Raw genomic sequence first — 20,638 nt, forward strand, 5'->3', positions numbered from 1 at the left:
TGTTCGGTCATAATTTTTTTTGAATATTTTATAAGTAAATAGAACACTTTATAATGAAAATAAAACCCTAAAGTACTAACGACTCAACATAAAAAAAAAAATCAACATACTATGACCTAGATCATTTAAATAAGTAAATTTTGGAGCAACTCATGAAATGAAAGAGAAACACAGAAAAAAAAAAATCGTGGGATTCGACTCTTCCCCTACCAAGACCTCCGTTTCCCAACGCGGAGAGATCTTCAAATCAACTCTAGCAAGAAAAAACCTGCAGTACAACCAGAAAACCCTCTGTATCCCTCATCTTCTCCCTCTTGCTCGTGATATCCCGTCCTCCGTCTCTATAAAACCGAAAGCCCAAACCCACTCATCTCTCTCACTGACTCCTCCGTCATCCCTCATGGCACGGCGACGCAGAGGCCGTCCTCCTCCGGCATGCAAACCCGGCGACGAAGGAGAGGTGCCCGCCTCGCTTCCTGCTACTCCGTCGAAGCCACCGGAATACTGGAGCAGCGTGTCTTCCTTATTGCGGGTCAATGAAACGGGGCTCGATCGGGAGGTAATAGAAATCGGATTGCATGCGATGGATCCCCAGAAGCTGGACGAATTGAAGGAGTCTTGGCGAGATTTGCGATTGAACAAGTCGGCCCTAAAGGCAAAACATGCTGCTCTAAAGGTAGAACAGGCGGTTTTGATAAGAGAACAGGCGGAAATCTTCCTAGAGTCTTATCGGCGGGCCAAGGCAGCATTTAAATAGGCTTGGGCTATACTTCATTTTCGTGGTTAAATTGCGGATGATTGTGGTTAGTTACACTGATTTTGTGGCTTCTGTATCTGTCTTGAGTTGAAGTCTTTTTGCGTGTGTCCGCAATTTGAGCTTGTAGTCGTAATGTACTTCTGATGCTGAAGCCGTATTTGATTGTTGCTCGTATCAGTCTTTATCACTATATCGTAGCCCAATTTGGACGTGAAATACTTGTAAGTTCAAGTTGTATCCTCATGGAATACGCATTTACATTCCGTGGCAGCCCGATCTTTCTTCCCATTTATTGTTTACACTAAACGAAAAATGGAAAAAGAAAAGAACAGAATCCAAAGCAATGGCAAGATTATGAGACGAACCAAAACGGAAAATATAATAAGTTGGGCATTATTTGGACGGAGTATTTCTAGCCTAAAAATCAAGTGGCTGTCCCCGACTAAATCCATGGTCTCCGCATTTCTACTTTAACTATATTTCCTCTCACAAAACTTAGGCCATTTAAGGTAAATGCACAAGGCACCTCTTCCAGATTTTTTTTTTTTTTTAAACCTTTATCCCAAGCAGTTTTTCTAAATCCATGTGATCCCACAAGGCGGCCCTCTTGACTATATTTCCTTTTTTTTTTTTAAAGCTCTGAAAAATTAAAGGGTAAAATTGCTGTTAACAAACCGGTGAGGTCATGTCCTTTTTCTTTCTTAAGACATAAAAATCATGAAATAATTGTTTACTTTACTTAAAACATGATTTCATGATGCATCAAGTTTTTCCAAAGTGGATGACTAAAGTTGAATTAATAAAAGCCGTTGAATTTGTGGCTTGCCCAAAAGTTTGTTCGCAACGAGAAAAAGAAAGAAGGGTCTTCCTATAAAAAGAACGTTTGACTAATAAATTATTCACTTATGAATTTGCGACCCCCTCGAACACCGCCCTGATTAGAGCAACGAAATGTGTTTATTCTCCCGATTAAAAATACTCAATTTTGTTGAATGCCGGTAATATCTATGCTCGTTTCGATGGAAAATATGCTTATGCATATCAGACCCTTAAGGTAGAGGTGATCAATCTCTACGTGATCCAACTTTCAGCCTAAAACTAAGAACCAACCCTCTAGCTATATATTTGCATTTCGAAAACTTCGGAATCGAGAATTGGACCAATCTGGAACCGGTTTCCGATTCTACCCGAAATTGGATGAATAAATGCCAGGCTGCCCACGACCGTTTCTATTTCTTCTTCAATTTTTGTATCAACTTATTCAAGAAAAAGGTTGGAAACCCACACGCTCTACTGCCTTTTTAAATCTTCATGGTGGTACCCATAAAAACATTCTCTCCGGGCAAGTGTCATTTGGTCGTTCGCACGATTTATCGCTCAATTGCCTTCTGTTCTTAATTAATAAAATAACTTTTCATTCTTTCAAAGCATGAGGCGTGAAGCAAGCGAGACTTACAAAGCGTGCCAGGGATTGGAACTTGAAATACCATTCATTCTCTCGCTCTGTGCCGAACTAAATACACGAACGAACCCCATCAATACCAAATTCATTGAATATTTGACCAAAAGAATCATTAAATAAAACCCTCGAAGAAGAAAATCTGCCTTCTCTATTAATGCAAGGGGTTGTTCTGGGAAATTGGAGATTATGGAAAGCATTCTGATTAACGATGGCTATCATTCTTCATGATTACACCCAAGTCTAGTCTAGTGATCACTCAAAACACACCTAAATCGTACATTTAACTACGAACTTCATCATCTTCTTCCTCTTCCTTGGAGTATTGCCCTCGTTCTTTATAAAAACCAAAGCCCAAACACCCTCATCTCTCACTCACTCTCTATCATTTTTTGTGATCTCGGGACTCAGGAGGCGTCCGGAGCCGTCTGAAGATGGGGTCGGCAATGTACTTTTCCGGTGGATCAATAGGACTGCTTCGAAGGAAAAGGCTCCGGCCTCTGTTTCTTCGAATCGGCTCTTGATTTTCTCTATGGACTTTGAAGCTATGAGCTTTACGGTCCCGCGAAGAAGCAGAGACGAAGGCCTTCCTCTTCAAAGCAGCTCTCGGCGAAGCATTTATATTCACCATCCTTCCGCTTCCTTGCATGGGTCGGTCTTGTACTCTTGCTTGAGCAATTTCTTCTGGAAACACTCGCTCGCTCATTGCTTTCTCCCGAACAAAAGAAAAACGACACTTTTGGCCTGTCAGGATCCAAATTGCAGATCGTTGTTTTGCTCATTATACTGGCAATCATTCTCGCTTAATTCTTTGCATGCAGATCAATGTAACTACTGTGAGTTCCTTCCAGCATCATCAGCATAATGCGCGACCGATGACTGCTACAAACTTCTCAGATTATTGTCCTACAACTTGTATTCCTTTCGCTGTCTCCCGTGCAGGATGGGCTTTTGTGGCACAACCCAAAGGAATCAGATCACATTATGCCACACTTTATCTTTTGAACTAATACTCAAAACATCGTGATTTAATGAACATTGCTCTTAGTCTCGCATTCAACTTTAACATTCCACGTGATTAATAAGGGGGAGATCTTAAGAAATAGCGGTGGGAGAGAAGAAGCTACCGGGAAGAATGCGAATGGACGGCGGACATCGCAGCTGGAGAGTGTTGAAGAAGCGGCTGGTGGTCGATCTGGATTCTACATGAGCATTGACTCCAAGTCAAAGCCCACCCCTCGCTCAGCTTCGGCTTCCGGCTACTGTATTCGGCACCAGCGACTTAGAGTACATATATTTTCTTGTTTTTATTTTTGTTAGTTTGTTTAACCTAACGTGCTCAATATTTCTGTTATTTATTCCGTGGAAATTAATTATTTTTTATTTATTATGAAGATGGTGTTAACCGGAATTGATTCCAGCACATTTCATGATTGAGGCAACTTTGAGGGTTTTACTAACACAGAAAAAAATTTAGGATATTAGTGCCACGGTGAGTATAGTTTAGAACAATTTTTTGTGACACGATATAAAGTTTGAGGTATTCGTATCACAATGAACATAAGTTAGGATCTTCAATGGTATCAACCGTTGAATATGTCTGTGTTTGCATGATTTTCTCAAGAAAGCTAGGTAAAAAATAGGATTATGATTATCTTGCGGATATAAAATGCACGAATCTTTGACCGATCTATTAAATTCTTTGTCCTTGTTTTAACATTTCGAAAATCAAATCCAAATAACACGAGCGTGGAAACCTTGCTACATGACAAACCCGATAAAGGGGATGGAAGGACCACCCATGTTGACATCTTTTGACGGTTGGCCAAAAAAGAGTCGAAATCAAATATACTAATGAGTTGTGTTAATGATGGATCTTTTAATTTACTAGAATACATGTGAATAGCCTATGGAATACTCTATTCATGAAGAGTCATTATATTGAAATATTGTCTCATAGAAAATTTTCACGTGAAGAGTCAGATCTGAGTTACTAAGTACTCAATTGATCATCACAAAGATTGCAAGTTTATATAGAATATTACAGAACAAGAGTGAAGGTTGTTCTTGGTTAATTTATTCTTCACATGATAAGAACAGCCGTCTTTTCCATTTGAAGGACAGTTTGCAGATGATCGCGAGTGCTATCAAACATTTAGAATTAATTGGGTTACTTTTTCATGGATTGCCAAAAGAAATGCAGCCAAGGATAATAAGCTCTCCTAGGTGGAAACAGAGGTGACATGAATGAAACTTCGAAGCAGCAGTAAGCTGTGGATGTTACTCTTTCCATTTTATTTGGCTGGTCTAAGAAGCAATATGCTGAGAAGTAACCCGAACAAGAGAAAAACGAACATTTGCTTATCAGAATCTGAATTGCAGGTCCTCGTTTTGCTCATTATACTGGCAATAATTCTTGCTCAATTCTTGACAAGTAGAACAAGTAACTACTGTGAGTTCCAAACAGCATAATGCACGCGACCAATGATTGCTACGAACTTCTTGCGTTGTTGCCCCACAACTTCTATTCCTTTGCTTTATCTCCTGTGTAGCATGGGGTTTGTGGGAACACCAGCAAGTCATAGACATGTGTGATGCCGATGTATGTATGTACTGAAGTCAGGTGATGCTTGCCAAGTTAACTATGCATTATTTTGTTGGAGGAGCAACTTCCACATCAAGATGACCTCTGCTTCAACGGGATATGCCGTTGCCAGCTTGCTAGCGTCCCCGGCTCGTTTGTTTACCTATTCATTCAAAATGACAAAGTAGGTCTAAATCTAGATAAATCACATACTCTTAGGTGGATCAAATTTATTACGAACATGACTTTTTTTGTTAGAACTTACCAAGGAGATGGAGCTCGGGAGGTACGTTTGAAAACATTGGAATGGCAGGAGGCGTCTCATGTTTCTGTTGGGATGTTTTTGCAACCGATGAGCCGATTGCAGCGTATCGTCTTCTACCAGAGAGACCACTGGCTTATCACTAAGCCATTGGGATTTCTTTTTCACGTGTGAAATATCAGGGCATTTTTGTTGCACAATCTAACAAAAATAGTTTAAGGAGTTAGATTGTGCAATAAAAATGCACTCTACCTTTCTGCGGGCTCGTTAAACCTTCTCGACAACTTATGTCTTATCAAGCACTCTGTTTGTCCATCAAGCCTATTTACCGTTTTTCTCTCAAAGGATAGCCTAAGCTCCGATACAAGCTCTTTAAAGCATTTTCATAAGCCAACATGATAGACTGTATTATATACTAAAATATCCTCTCTGTTGGTAACATGATTTTGCATGTGTGAGACTGAAAATAAAAAGCTTTTGACCACCAATTGTAATATAAAAAGACAGAAAACTTCCATTCTGTGAACTCGAACATCAAATCCTCATGTACAAAACTTTAGTAAAAAGTCACGTAGCATCGGCATGACACGCTGACACGTAATTTCTTAAAAAATGAAAAAATTCGACACATTGTATATTAAAAATCTATTTTTATATATAGATGATAGATTATCATTTTTATGATTCCATGGAATAAATGTTTCAAATTGAAAAATTCAACTACATTTCATTTCAATAATCCACAAAATTTGGAAAAAAAGAAAAACAAGCAATCCATTATCCACATTCCACCAGTAAATTTAACATTTAACAGTAAATTGAAAACAAAAAACAAACCCTATTTCACCATCAAATACAACAAGTCATTCATCTACATTATTCGCTTCTTCTGACAAAAGAACGGACTTTATATCCAGCTCATCAAGTAAAAGACTTACAACTTCAAGCTCATCAAGTGAAAGACTCGCAACTTCAAGTACCCCAACATCTTCAAACGTGTCAAATGCATCTCCGCCAATATCTCATATTTTGATCTCTCCTTCAATATATTGTGAGTTTTTTCTTGATAGAAGACAAAAGTTGCTATGAATGAAAACCAAATCTTCTGCACGTCTTGAGTCATCTTATTTCTTCTTACCAAGTGCACAAAGGAGTGAGTACTCCAATTCTTCTCGGCATTTGATGAAGAAGAAGGTTGTACAAGAAGTTCTAAAACTATGCTTTGAAGCATAGGTGTACATGCAAAACGGTACAAACCCACCACACCATCCATAAGACATCGATCTTGAGTAGGATCAAGTTCTTGAAAATCCTCATTTTTACACGCAAAATCTACATAATCCAAATTCATCTTGTAGAGCTCATTCTCCTTAGGAAAGTATTTCCTAATGCATTTCTTTCTTTCTTGATTGATCTCATAATTCTCGTATGGAAAAACTTGAATAGGATCTTCGTCGAGTCATTGATCACTATAATACCTTATTTAACAAAAGAAAATAGGTAAGATGAGTATTATATCATGTCAAAGAACCATATGACCCCCGCATAACAAACACTCCTATTGAATGAACCATATGATAACGACCACAACAATAACCACATGGCCCCATATGGCCCCTGCATAACACTTTATACAATTGGAGAAAGAGTACAAACTACGAATCTTTTCCTTTTCTCCAGAACTTGCCAGTTTTATACTGTCTAAATATCTTTGAAAATTGAAATATAGAATTTGATAAGATCACAAGAATGAATAATTCGGCTAAAAACCAATTTCTTATCACCAACATCTGAGCTCCTCTTAAAAATGTCGAGCAGCAGAACCATTCTGTCGAAGAAGGGCTAGTTTAATGGTGCGACCTCCCTATGGAGCTGCTTTCCCTTCAATATTTATGCCAAATTAGGGCCTCGCTGTTGTTCCCAACACAGCGTCGTTTCACTTCTCCCTGTGTCGATCGGTCTCTGCACGTCATTATGGGCAAATAGGCTGAAGAAGTAGCTCAAGTCTAAAGGGGATGGGACAAAACAAAACGAGGTCTCGCCAGCTTTGAAATGGGCCCTTGAGTCTTGCGTGTTCCAGAATGAGCAAAAGATTAGACTACTCAGAAGATCAGCTTTTAGAAGCTATGGAATTGGATAGGTCTGCGTTTTGGCAGCCACCATTGATATCAACCCAAATAATTAAGGTCAACATAGTAATTTTTCAATTGAAAAATGAATAGTTGTCCAATTTTCTTGAGAAATTAAAAATCGCACGAAGGAGATTTGTTGCAAATCACACCAAGTGGGAATCCCCATTTCCTATATTTCGTTTGCAGCACGTTATTGTCCTGTACTAAATTATAAGGAAGAAATAACGTGTCGCTTTTTTAACTTTTTTTTGTTCCGGGGAAGCGTTTGTTATCTTTGTTAGTTCTAACTTCTAGTTAGTTTATTTTACTTTAGCTACATTGAAAGGTATGCCTAGTGCAATGAAAATATATATATGCTTCGCATTTAGAAATTCATATCATTAGTCGTAATATTAAAAGGGCTATAATCAGCTCCAGTCAAGCATTATTTTTTTAAGAAAATTGTAATTGATCATTTCTGTTGCTTTTAAGCAAAACCAGAGAGAAAATAAATTCAACCCGAATCTTATATATAATTTACAAGTGAAAAGTACCACGGAGCAAACAGGACTAACATTGACACTTGGCTTTCACCCAAAAAAACAAAAACATTGATACTTGGCAAATGTTATTTATCAAAGATTATCGTAAGGGCCTACGTGACAACGATTCTGGTTCTCTAATTCTATTCCCTAAAAACAAAAAGGATGAGAATTATGTTTGGTAATATAAATGATTTCGATTCTGATTTTGTTCTTGAAAATAGTATTGGTGCAAAAATAAGAACAAAAAAAAATGATTTTGGAAAAAAAATCACTTTTAAAAATCACAAAACAGAACGATGTCTCATTTTTAATGAAAAATATATAAGATAATAAAAATATAAAAATATAAAATTTGAAAAAAAAATGCTTAAAAATCAGAAAAATTTCAAAAAATCCTTAAAATAGAATAAGCTTAGTTTATTTTATAAATTTGGGCCTAGATTTCATATATTTTATTCTTTTTTAGAAAAATCATAAGCACATTTGAAATTAAACCCGAATCACATTTCTCTAAGCCCTTACAGCTTCATAGGTCAATGATGTAATTTATCGATATCATGATTCTTTAATTGTGTACTTGATTTCATTGATTGTGATTTCCCCAGGTTTAAGTATTTTAGATTTAGTCTAGTTTTAGAAACTTTGAAAAAGGAAAAAAACAACATGCGTGAGTACTTAGCATTAGCTTATCTCATAGGTTTAAAAATGAATTAAAAATTTGCATAAATCAAGTTTAGAAAACACTTAATTTCGATGTCGAAAGGGCATCGATGAAAACACCGATGTGCCCAAGTCCTTGGACCGTAGATTTCTCTGATTGCGTAGAATCGAACGGTTTCTCCCGACCGTTCAATAAGATTCCCGATCTACCTTCCTCAAAGATCGGTGATAAGTCCATTTGCATGTACACATACAACATGATCTATCTTTTTTTAAGCTTAAAATGATTGGTTATGACAAGACAAGTAGACGGAATAGCACAAAAATATATTATATGCAATATGTTATATAATAGAATAAATATGAAGTAATTTTCAATTAATTCGAAATGTATGATGAAATTTCTCAAAGTAACTAGGTAATTATTTGACTTAAATGATAAAAATTGGGAAGATAAATTATTTTCGGGAACAAATATTTTGTGTAGTTACCAAAGGCATTTTTGCTAGAGAAACAAAAATTTTGTGTAGTTATCAAACACGTTCTAATTCTTTAAAATTCATCAAAGGAACAGAATCAGAAAAAATAATTCCACTCAGAATCACTTTTTCGAATTAGAATCGTTGCCAAAATAACTAATTTTTCATTTGGTGTAACCAAACAGTAGTTTTAATTAGGAAATGTTTAAGTAAGCTAAAACAAACCATTCATTTTTTTTTTTTTTTTTTGTATTTAAGATGAGACAAAGAATGAAAAAAATGCGAAGCAGGGCTTCGCTGTTGTTCCATTCCACCATAGCGTCGTTTCACATCTACTTCCAATGCTCCATAAATCTCTTCTGTAGCTCTACTCACTCTCTCTCTCTCCTGAATAAAATACAACGATCCCATCTAACGAAATTCTCATTAAACATTTGACCAGAAAAAATGAATTATTAAAGTTAAAAAGGGGTAGAAATAAGTTCAAATATAAATCAGAGAAGTTGAAAAGGCATTCATCTCAACTGACCAACAGAAGAATAATCTAAGAGGCTGCCTTCTCTTTGAGTTTGCGAGAGATTGGAACCCCGACTGGAACACCGTTCATTCTCTCCCCTCTGTGCTGAACAAAATACACGAACGAACCCCATCAACACAAATTCATTGAATATTTGACCAAAAGAACTATTAAATAAGAAAATCTGCTTTTTCATCTATTGAATGTCTATTATTATCATTCAGTGGTGGCAGCCAAAGCTTAAAAAGTTTCCTTCATAATTTATTACATAGGTCGATAAATAACGCCACACGTTGCGCAAATAATCAAATACTTTGTAACTAAAATAAAAGCTTAAAATACTAACAACTCAATATCGATATACTATGACCTAGATCATTATCTATGTAAATTTTGGAGCAACTCGTGAAATGTAAAAAAACAAGGAAAAAAAAATCGTGGGATTCGACTGGACGGATCTTCTATTTTTTAAAAAATATTAACAAATTGCTGCTCCTTCTTTAATGTTGCGCCCGTGAAAACAGAGTGGGAAGAGGAGAATCAACTTTAAAAGTACCATTTTCAGAATAGAGTGCAGAGAGTCATGTCCGTGCGTCCGTCGAAGTCAGCTCCGGGAACCTAAAGACTCGTCCTAGCCGTTAGATATTTACCCAATTGAAGAATCTGTGTGATGAAACGTCACACCATCTTGGTCGTCCCAACCTGACGAAGATCTTTTAAAATCCACTCCTATTAAGCAAAAAGCCTGCAAGCAAGTAGATTTTAACGTCTCCAAAAAAGAGGGTATGCTGAAGCTGAACTGTGTCGTTTTGTAAAGATTTGCCTCGTCTTAGCGTAGAGTCAGTGGGACGCAGACAGGAGTGGGTCGTGTCTACTCGCAGCAGTACTGACCGACGAAGAACAGCATGTGTGACGAGGACGACCACAATGTCACCAAAACTATATTTTAATTTGATCATTAAAAAGCCAAAAAGGAAGATCAGAAACCTCTCAAACAAAGATTAACTTGATCCCACGTTAGCATTTCGATCGGTTGCGGGTTCTTTCCTTTCATTGTTGACCATTTGACTGTCCGTAAAGTAAACTCATACCCTCGCAATTTCTCAGTTTATTTCATCGTTCAAGAGTTTCTAGATAATCGGTTGGCGAAATAAATTTCGGGGCGAAGAAGATCTATCCACATTGAGAAACAGCCCTTACACTTCAACCCACGTAAGACCTTATGACTTTTTTTCTTTTTTTTTAAACCATAAAAAAATCATGAAATATTTTGTTTATTCAGCTTGGAAACATTATGATCCGGTGATGTATGGAATTTTTTATCTGCAAAATGGATGGCTAAAGTGGAATTGGGGAGAATTTCGATTGCACGAGTTGGCCGATCTTGATGACGGAACAGGTGAAAATCTTTTTAAAGTCTTATTGGTGGGCCAAGGCAGCGTTTAAAAAGGCTTGACTATACTTTATTATTATTATTTTTTTGTGATTTAAATGTGAATCCCTTTCGTGATTTTGCCTTCGTAATGAAGTCTTTAACGTGTATCCGCAATTCAAACTTGTAGTTGTAATGTATTTGCTTAATGCTCGTGCCAGTCTATATCGTCATATGGTAACCCAATTTGGATGTGAAGTAGGTATCTGTAGCGTGAAATACGTATTTATATTCCCATTTATTTTTTTACTTTAAACGAAGGGCAAACTTGATGACCCTCCCTCTATAAGAGAGGGACCCTTTCCTTAGTTCTTCTAAAATTCTTGATGCGGCAAGGTTTATTTGTGCGATTAGCAATAAATGTACTTTAGTATATTTTTCCTTAGTAAAATTCAAGCATGGACCCGCTTGCATCTTGATTTGTCATTTCGGTAGCCCATTATCATCATCATATTCTTCTTCTTTTTCTTCCTCGTCCTTGTAGTATCGCCCTCTTTCTCCATAAAACCCAAAGCCCAAACAGCCTCATCTCTCGCTCACTCTGTGCCATTGCTCGTGATCTCGAGACTCAAGAGGCGTCTGGAGCGGTCGTTAGACGACGGGGTTGGTATTGTACTTTTCCGACGGATCAATAGGACTGCTTTGAAGAGAAAGGCTCCGGTCTCTGCTTCTTCAAACTATCTCTCAATCTTCTCCATGGGCTTTGAAGCTATGAGCTTTACGGGCCCGCGAAGGAATAGAGACGGAGGCCTTCCTTCTTGAAGCAGCTCTCGGCGAAGCATTATGTTCCTCATCCTTCCGTTTCTTTTGCATTGGTCGATCTTGTACTCTTGCCCAAGCAATTTCTTCTGGAACCTAAGGATGAGCATCGTAACACTTCGGAAGTAAAAATCCATTTAATAAAAAATTTCACTTCTAAAGTTAATTTTCACTTCTCATATTGTTTTTTTCCTAATTTGAGAAGTTTAAAAAAATTTCTTCTCAACTCAATAAGTATTTTTGTGACAAAAAAAATTTAAAAAGTACTTTTCGCCTCCATTTCTTTTCACTAAGCCATCACCCATTTTGGACCTCGCCCACCTCCGCCGACCTTCATAGCTGCCCACGACCATCCCATCGACCACCGCTCGCCACCGCCCATCACCAATCTCCATCGGTTGTCGCCCACCACCACCCGCGATCGCCTACCGCCTTCCACCGCAAATCTCCCCCGACCGTCGCCCACCGTTGCTACCAGCCAACTGCTCCCGCCACCAACCACCGCCGACCTTTGTAGGTCATCGCACGCGACCACCGCCCGTTGCCAACGTCCGCCCCACATCGCCAACCGCCGCCCCCCACCCACCGTAGACCATCGTGCGCTCGCCGTTATTGCGGGTCAATGAAATGGGGCATGATCGGGAGGTAATAGAAATCGGATTGCATGAGGTGGATCTCGATAAGCTGGACGAATTGAAGGAGGACTGGCGAGATTTGCAATTGACCGAGGGTGCCTTGAAGGCAAAACATGCGTTTTTAGAGGAACAATAGGCTGCCCTAAAGGCACAACATGCAATCTTGATAAAAGAACAGGCGGAAATCTTCTTAGAGTCTTGTTCTGTTTTGTGGCCGAGCATGATCTTTCTTCTCATTTATTTATTTTTACATTAAACGAAAGGCACAAAAGGAAAATAAAAAATGAAATGAAAAGAATTGCACCCAAGGTCCCTCCCTGCTAATATGTCCAAAATAAGGTCACCGCGGGAACGAGCTCAGGGACATAATTAAATAAAATTAACTTTGGAAGATCAATATCGGTTTGCCAGAGTAAAAAATCAATGAAAGAAAGAATAAGAAAAGGAGAGGTACGATGGCGGAGGAGGAGAAGTTTCTGCTGCTCCGCCTAAGCCGCTCAAGGCGAAAGGACCGCATCCCCCAAATCAAATGCCTGAATGTATTCGAAAACCTATGTTTCTAGGGAAACTTTCGTGCGTCTGGAGGTAGGGTGAGTCAAAATTGAATAGACCTAATTTTTTTATTAACTAATTTTCTGCATTCTATCATGTATATATAAAAAATTATATATAATATATAACGTGTCTTAATTCTTTATTTTTTGAGAATTCACGAGCCGCGTCTTGTGTCGGTGCAACATAGTCGAAAATATTAATAAGTTGGCATTATTCGGACAGAGTATTTCTAGCCTAAAAATCAACTAGGTGTCCCCAACTAAATCCATGGTCTCCACATTTCTCATTTAACTATATTTCCTCTCACAAAACTTAGGCCATTTAAGGTAAATGCATGAGGCACCTCTTGCAAATCTCTCTCTCTCTCTCTCTCTCTCTCTTTTAACCTTTATCCCAAGCAAATTTTCTAAACTCATGTGGTGTTGGTCCTCGGCCAGGTCTAGGCATGATGAGTCGCAGGCTCTTGCCCTGTCTTGGCCCTCGCCGAGGCGCCTACGCTCATGCCGGCCAGCGCCAACGCACCACTAGACGGCCCTATTGCATGTATTTCTTCTTTTTTTTTAAGCTACGAGCAAACGGGAAAAGGAAAAATAAAAAAAATTAAAGGGCAAAAATGCTATTAACAAACCGGTAAGGTTATGTCCCTTTTCTTTCTTAAGACATAAAAATCATGAAATAATTGTTTGCTTTACTCAAAACATGATTTCATGATGCTTGAAGTTTTTTCAAAATGGATGACTAAAGTTTAATTAATAAAAACTGTTGAATTTGTTGCTTGCCGAAAATTTTGTTCGCAACGAGAAGAAAAAAACGATGGAAAATGTGCTTATGCATACCGGACCCTTAAGGTAGAGGTGATCAATTTCTGAGGGATCCAGTTCTCGGCCTGAAATTAAGAACCAACCCTATAGCTGTGTAATTGGATTTCAAAAATTTTGGAATCGAGAATTGGACCGATCTGCATCTTGGATCCGGTTTCCGATTGTACCCGAAATTGGATCATTGGACGGATCTGGTCTCCGATTGTACTCGAAATTGGATCAATACATGCACGGGTACCCACGACCTTTTCTATTTCTTCTTTAAATGTTGTGTTAACTTATTCAAGAAAAAGGTTGGAAACCAACACACTCTACTCCCTTTTTAAATCTTCGTGGTGGAACCCATAAAAGCATTTTCTCTAGGCAAGTGTCTCTGTTGCTTTTCTGCACGATTTATTGCTCAATTTCCTTCTATCATTAATTATAAAATAACTTTCCATTTTTTCAAAGCATGAGGAGCGAAGCAAGCCAGCCTTAAAAAGCATGCGAGAGATTGGAACTCGAACACCATTCATTCTCTCCGTTCGAGCTAAACAAAATACACGAACCCCATAAAAAAATTCATTGAATATTTTGACCAAAAAAATTATTAAATAAAACCCTCGAAGAAGAAAATCTGCATTCTCTGCAACAAGAAACCAAAGAAAATCATCTTCAAATCAGACATTTACAAGAAAATCTGCATTCAAATCAGACATTTACAAGGGATTTTTAGCAATATTTCTTCTTTCAGAAAAAAAAAGGGTTTTCGTTGCAATAAATCATATCCATTTTGATGATTTTCCCTTTTAATATAGGAGGTTTTTTCCCGAGAAATTGGTGATATGGAATGCACTCTCATGATTTATTAGTATGTAATATTACTATGCATGGAATCATATTTGATCCGACTCAAATTCAACTCGACACCTTTAGATTGCAGCAGATTGTAGGGTATTACACAAAAAGAAGAAGAAGCAAGGGTCACATTCCTGAGCTCTTTTTTCTTTTTCTTTTTTCAAATTATTTGAACGTCGAAAAGAGAGGGAAAAAGAAAATCCACTTAATTGTTCATGCAGAAGATAGTGCAGTTTCCATTCCTCGAAGCCGTATGGAGAACTTATGTTTCATCTCCAGCCGTCGGATCCAACTTAATCGAAAGTTCTCATGACGAAACGTATCTCGTCCAACCTGGTGGAAGCCAGCAAAAGCCAGGAAACCCCTATATATATACCTCATCTTCTCCCTCTTCCTCCTGATATATATCCGCCCTCTGCCTCTGCGAAAGCCAAAGTCCAAACCCTTCGTCTCTCTCCGTCGCTCCCCTGTCATCTCTCATGATCTCGCGAATCGGAGTCATTACCTTGGTACGCGGAGCCCATCCTCCTCCGACATGCAAACCCGGCGACGAAGGCGAGCGGCCCGCCTCGTTTCCTGCTACTCCGTCGAAGCTACCCGAGGACTGGAGCAGCGTGTCTTCCTTGTTGCGGCTCAAAGAAATGGGGCTTGATCGGGAGGTAACAGAAATCGGAATGCGCGCCATGGATCCCGAGAAGCTGGACGAATTGAAGAAGTCTTGGCGAGATTTGCGACTGAACGAGTTGGCCTTAAAGGCAAAACACGAGGCCCTGAAGGCGGAACGAGCGATCTTGATGAGAGAACAGGCAGAAATCTTTTTGGAGTCTTATCGGCGGGCCAAGACAACGTTTAAATACGCCCGACTATACTTCATTTCCGTGGTTAAAATGTGAATCGTTTTTGTGATTTTTCGGACGATTGTGGTTAGTTCCCTGATTTTGTGGCTTCAGAATCTTGTCTTGAAATGAAAGTGTTTTACGTGCATCCGCAATTCAAGCTTTGTAGTTCAGTTGTAATGTAAAGATTTGCACCAAGGCCCCGCTAATACGTTGTTCCCGGCACGATATTTAGTATTTTCTGCTAAGCAACAAAAATGATCTATCTAGAAATAATCCTCCTTAATAATGCAAAACTAATCGGCTAATAAGCCCGTAGAAAATATTAAATATTAGATATCCATATTGATCTTCGAAAGTTATTTTATTTAAAGTGAGAGTTCTATATAAATAAATAATGGATAGATCATTTTTGTTGCATCTAAACAAAACCAGACAAAAAACAAAAACAAAAATAAAACCAGGCAGAAATAAATTTAAACTGCATCCTACATATAATTTACAAGTGAAAAGTACCACGGAGCGATAAGGTTAAAAAAAAGAAAGATATAACCAACATCGACACTTGGCAAATATTGTTTACACCAATCCCATCTAACGAAATTCTCATTAAACGTTTGAGAAAAAAAAAAGAAAAAAAATTATTAATGGGAAAAAAGGGGGAAGAAATACATTTAAAACATAAACCAGAGAAGTTGGAAAGGCATTCCAATATGCTTCTCGGAAGAATGCTAAGGAATTAAATAAAGCACAGGGCCCCCCGAACTCTTCCTCTTCCTCTTTCAGACTCCAACGGATCAAATAATAGGAATTCATAAAATAGACCAACAAGAAACTTATTGTTGATAGTTGAATAATAGGAAAATGCTTTAAGAAAACGAAAGTTTTGTAGAATTGGATGATTCCAGACGTCCCCCATCAAATCTCTATGAAAATTTGCTCTCTTTGCAGCTTCACCATCTCTCCTCTTCTCTTCTCTCGTTTCGACGGTTTGGACTGACCAAGAGACAATATTTTTGTTTTTTTGATCGAACGAAGAGACAATAATTGACATGCTTCTCTTTTGGCGCGCCTAAGGAGGTGATGGGTCAGAAGCCAGCCTTATGAAGCATGCCAAAGGATCGGAACTTGAACACCATTCATTCTTTCCGTCTGTGCTGAACAAAATACACGAACGAAACCCCATCGATACCAAATTCATTGAATATTTGACCATAAACATGATTAATTAAGAAAATCTGCGTTTTCATCTATGGAAGGTATGTTATCATCATTTAATGGTGGTGGCCAAAGCTTAAAAAGTTTCTTTCATTATTAATTGAATACTTTATGTTCGGTCATAATTTTTTTTGAATATTTTATAAGTAAATAGAACACTTTATAATAAAAATAAAACCCTAAAGTACTAACGACTCAACATAAAAAAAAAATCAACATACTATATATGACCTAGATCATTTAAATAAGTAAATTTTGGAGCAACTCATGAAATGAAAGAGAAACACACAAAAAAAAAAAATTCGTGGGATTCGACTCTTCCCCTACCAAGACCTCCGTTTCCCAACGCGGAGAGATCTTCAAATCAACTCTAGCAAGCAAAAACCTGCAGTGCAACCAGAAAACCCTCTGTATCCCTCATCTTCTCCCTCTTGCTCGTGATATCCCGTCCTCCGTCTCTATAAAACCGAAAGCCCAAACCCCCCTCATCTCTCTCACTGACTCCTCCGTCATCCCTCATGGCACCGCGACGCAGAGGCCGTCCTCCTCCGGCATGCAAACCCGGCGATGAAGGAGAGGTGCCCGCCTCGCTTCCTGCTACTCCGTCGAAGCCACCGGAATACTGGAGCAGCGTGTCTTCCTTATTGCGGGTCAATGAAACGGGGCTCGATCGGGAGGTAATAGAAATCGGATTGCATGCGATGGATCCCCAGAAGCTGGACGAATTGAAGGAGTCTTGGCGAGATTTGCGATTGAACAAGTCGGCCCTAAAGGCAAAACATGCCGCTCTAAAGGTAGAACAGGCGGTTTTGATAAGAGAACAGGCGGAAATCTTCCTAGAGTCTTATCGGCGGGCCAAGGCAGCATTTAAATAGGCTTGGACTATACTTCATTTCTGCGGTTATATTGCGAATGATTGGGGTTAGTTACACTGATTTTGTGGCTTCTGTATCTGTCTTGAGTTGAAGTCTTTTGCGTGGGTCCGCAATTTGAGCTTGTAGTCGTAATGTACTTCCGATGCTGAAGCCGTGTTTGATTGTTGCTCGTATCAGTCTTTATCACTCTATAGTAGCCCAATTTGGACGTGAAATACTTGTAAGTTCAAGTTGTATCCTCATGGAATACGCATTTACATTCCGTGGCAGCCCGATCTTTCTTCCCATTTATTGTTTACACTAAACGAAAAATGGAAAAAGAAAAGAACAGAATCCAAAGCAATGGCAAGATTATGAGACGAACCAAAACGGAAAATATAATAAGTTGGGCATTATTTGGACGGAGTATTTCTAGCCTAAAATCAAGTGGGTGTCCCCAACTAAATCCATGGTCTCCGCATTTCTACTTTAACTATATTTCCTCTCACAAAACTTAGGCCATTTAAGGTAAATGCACGAGGCACCTCTTCCGGATCTTTTTTTTTTTAACCTTTATCCCTAGCAGTTTTTCTAAATCCATGTAGTGCCGGCCCTTAGCTAGGTCCGGGCATGATGGTTCGCAAGCTCTCGCCAAGGCGCCTACAACCATGCTGGCCATCGCCAACACCCCACAAGGCGGCCCTCTTGACTGTATTTCCTTTTTTTATTTTAAAGCTATGAGCAAATGGGAAAATGAAAAATTAAAGGGCAAAAATGCTATTAACAAATCAATGAGGTTATGTCCTTTTTCTTTCTTAAGACATAAAAATCATGAAATAATTGTTTACTTTATTTAAAACATGATTTCATGATGCATCAAGTTTTTCCAAAGTGGATGACTAAAGTTGAATTAATAAAAACTGTTGAATTTGTTGCTTGCCGAAAAGTTTGTTCGCCACGAGAAGAAGAGAGAAGGATCTACTCATAAAAAGAATGTTTGGCTAATAAATTATTCACTTCTGAATTTGGGACCCCCTCGAACACCGCCCTAATTAGAGCAACGAAACATGTTTATTCTCCCGATTAAAAACACTCAATTTTGTTGAATGTCGGTAATGTCTATGCTCGTTTTGATGGAAAATGTGCTTATGCATGTCGGACCCTTAAGGTAGAGGTGATCAATCTCTGAGTGATCCAACTCTCGGCCTGAAACTAAGAACCAACCCTCTAGCTATGTATTCGGATTTCCAAAACTTTGGAATCGAGAATTGGACCAATCTAGAATCGGTTTTCAATTCTACCCGAAATTGGACGAATAAATGCCAGGCTGCCCACGACCGTTTCTATTTCTTCTTTAATTGTTGTATCAACTTATTCAAGAAAAAGGTTGGAAACCCGCACGCTCTACTGCCTTTTTAAATCTTCATGGTGGAATCCATAAAAACATTCTCTCTCGGCAAGTGTCTGTTGCTGTTCCGCACGATTTATCGCTCAATTGCCTTATGTTCTTAATTAATAAAATAACTTTTCATTCTTTCAAAGCACGAGGAGTGAAGCAAGCGAGACTTACAAAGCGTGCCAGGGATTGGAACTCGAAACACCATTCATTCTCTCCGTCTGTGCTGAACTAAATACACGAACCCCATGAAACCAAATTCATTGAATATTTGACCAAAAGAATCACTAAATAAAACCCTCGAAGAAGAAAATCTGCATTCTCTATTAATGCAAGGGGTTGTTCTGGGAAATTGGAGATTACGGAAAGCATTCTGATTAACGATGGCTATCATTCTTCATGATTACACCCAAGTCTAGTCTAGTGATCACTCAAAAAACACCTAGATCGTACGTTTAACTACGAACTTCATCATCTTCTTCCTCTTCCTTGTAGTATTGCCCTCGTTCTCTATAAAAACCAAATTCTAACACCCTCATCTCTCACTCACTCTCTATCATTTCTCGTGATCTCGGGACTCGGGAGGCGTCCGGAGCCGTCCGAAGATGGGGTCGGCACTGTACCTTTCCGGCGGATCAATAGGACTGCTTCGAAGGGAAAAGCTCCGGCCTCTACTTCTTCGGATCCGCTCTCGATTTTCTCTATGGACTTTGAAGCTATGAGCTTTACGGTCCCATGAAGAAGCAGAGACGGAGGCCTTCCTCTTCGAAGCAGCTCTCGGCGAAGCATTTATATTCACCATCCTTCCGCTTCCTTGCGTCGGTCGGTCTTGTACTCTTGCCCGAGCAATTTCTTCTGGAAACACTCGCTCGCTCATTGATTTCTCTCAAACAAAAGAAAAACAACACTTTTGGCCTATCAGGATCCAAATTGCAGATCCTTGTTTTGCTCATTATACTGGCAATCATTCTCGCTCAATTCTTTGTATGCAGATTAATGTAACTACTGTGAGTTCCTTCCAGCATAATGCGCGACCGATGACTGCTGCAAACTTCTCGGATTATTGTCCTACAACTTGTATTGCTTTTTTGCTTTCTCTCGTGCAGGATGGGCTTTTGTGGCACAACCCAAAGGAATCAAATCACATTATGCCACACTTTATCTTATGAAGTAACACTCAAAACATCATGATTTAATGAACATTACTCTTAGTCTCGCATTCAACTTTAACATTCCACGTGATTAAAAAGGGCGAGATCTTAAGAAATAGCGGTGGGAGAGAAGAAGCTACCGGGAAGAACGGGAATGGACGGCGGCCATTGCAGCTGGAGAGTGTTGAAGAAGCGGCTGGTGGTCCATCTGGATTCTAGATGAGCATTGACTCAAAGTCAAAGCCCACCCCTCGCTCAACTTGGGCTTCCGGCTACTGTATTTGGCACCAGCGACTTAGAGTACATGTATTTTCTTGTTTTTATTTTTGTTAGTTTGTTTAAGCTAACGTGCTCAATATTTCTGTTATTTATTCTGTGGAAATTAATTATTTATTATTTATTATGAAGATGGTGTTAACCGGAATTGGTTCCAGCACATTTCATGATTGAGGCAATCTTGAGGGTTTTACTAACACAGAAAAAAAATTAGGATATTAGTGCCACGGTGAGTACGGTTTAGAACAATTTTTTGTGACACGATATAAAGTTTGAGGTATTCGTGTCACAATGAACATAAGTTAGGGTCTTCAATGATATCAATCGTCGAATATGTCCATGTTTACGCGATTTTCTAAAGAAAGCCAGGTAAAAAATAGGATTATGATTATCTTGCAGATATAAAATGCGCAAATCTTTGACCGATTTATCAAATTCTTTGTCCTTGTTTTAACATTTCGAAAATCAAATCCAAATAACACGAGCGTGGAAAC

General features: G+C 38.7%; 1 protein-coding gene and 1 long non-coding RNA gene across 2 annotated transcripts in view; one reads left to right on the forward strand and one right to left on the reverse strand.

Annotated features, from left to right (window-relative positions):
- LOC115726796 (squalene synthase-like) overlaps positions 1-20,638 on the forward strand; it is a 117,685-nt gene that overhangs the window by 96,211 nt on the left and 836 nt on the right. The gene's annotated exons all lie outside the window — the stretch shown is intronic.
- Positions 415-17,501, reverse strand: LOC125315612. Its single transcript, XR_007198843.1, has 3 exons — positions 17,398-17,501; positions 15,278-15,345; positions 415-764 (listed from the first exon to the last, which is right to left on the reverse strand). It is a non-coding gene; the product is annotated as an uncharacterized LOC125315612 (long non-coding RNA).

This window comes from Rhodamnia argentea, chromosome 6, assembly GCF_020921035.1.
Source record: "Rhodamnia argentea isolate NSW1041297 chromosome 6, ASM2092103v1, whole genome shotgun sequence".
NCBI classification, from domain to species: domain Eukaryota; kingdom Viridiplantae; phylum Streptophyta; class Magnoliopsida; order Myrtales; family Myrtaceae; genus Rhodamnia; species Rhodamnia argentea.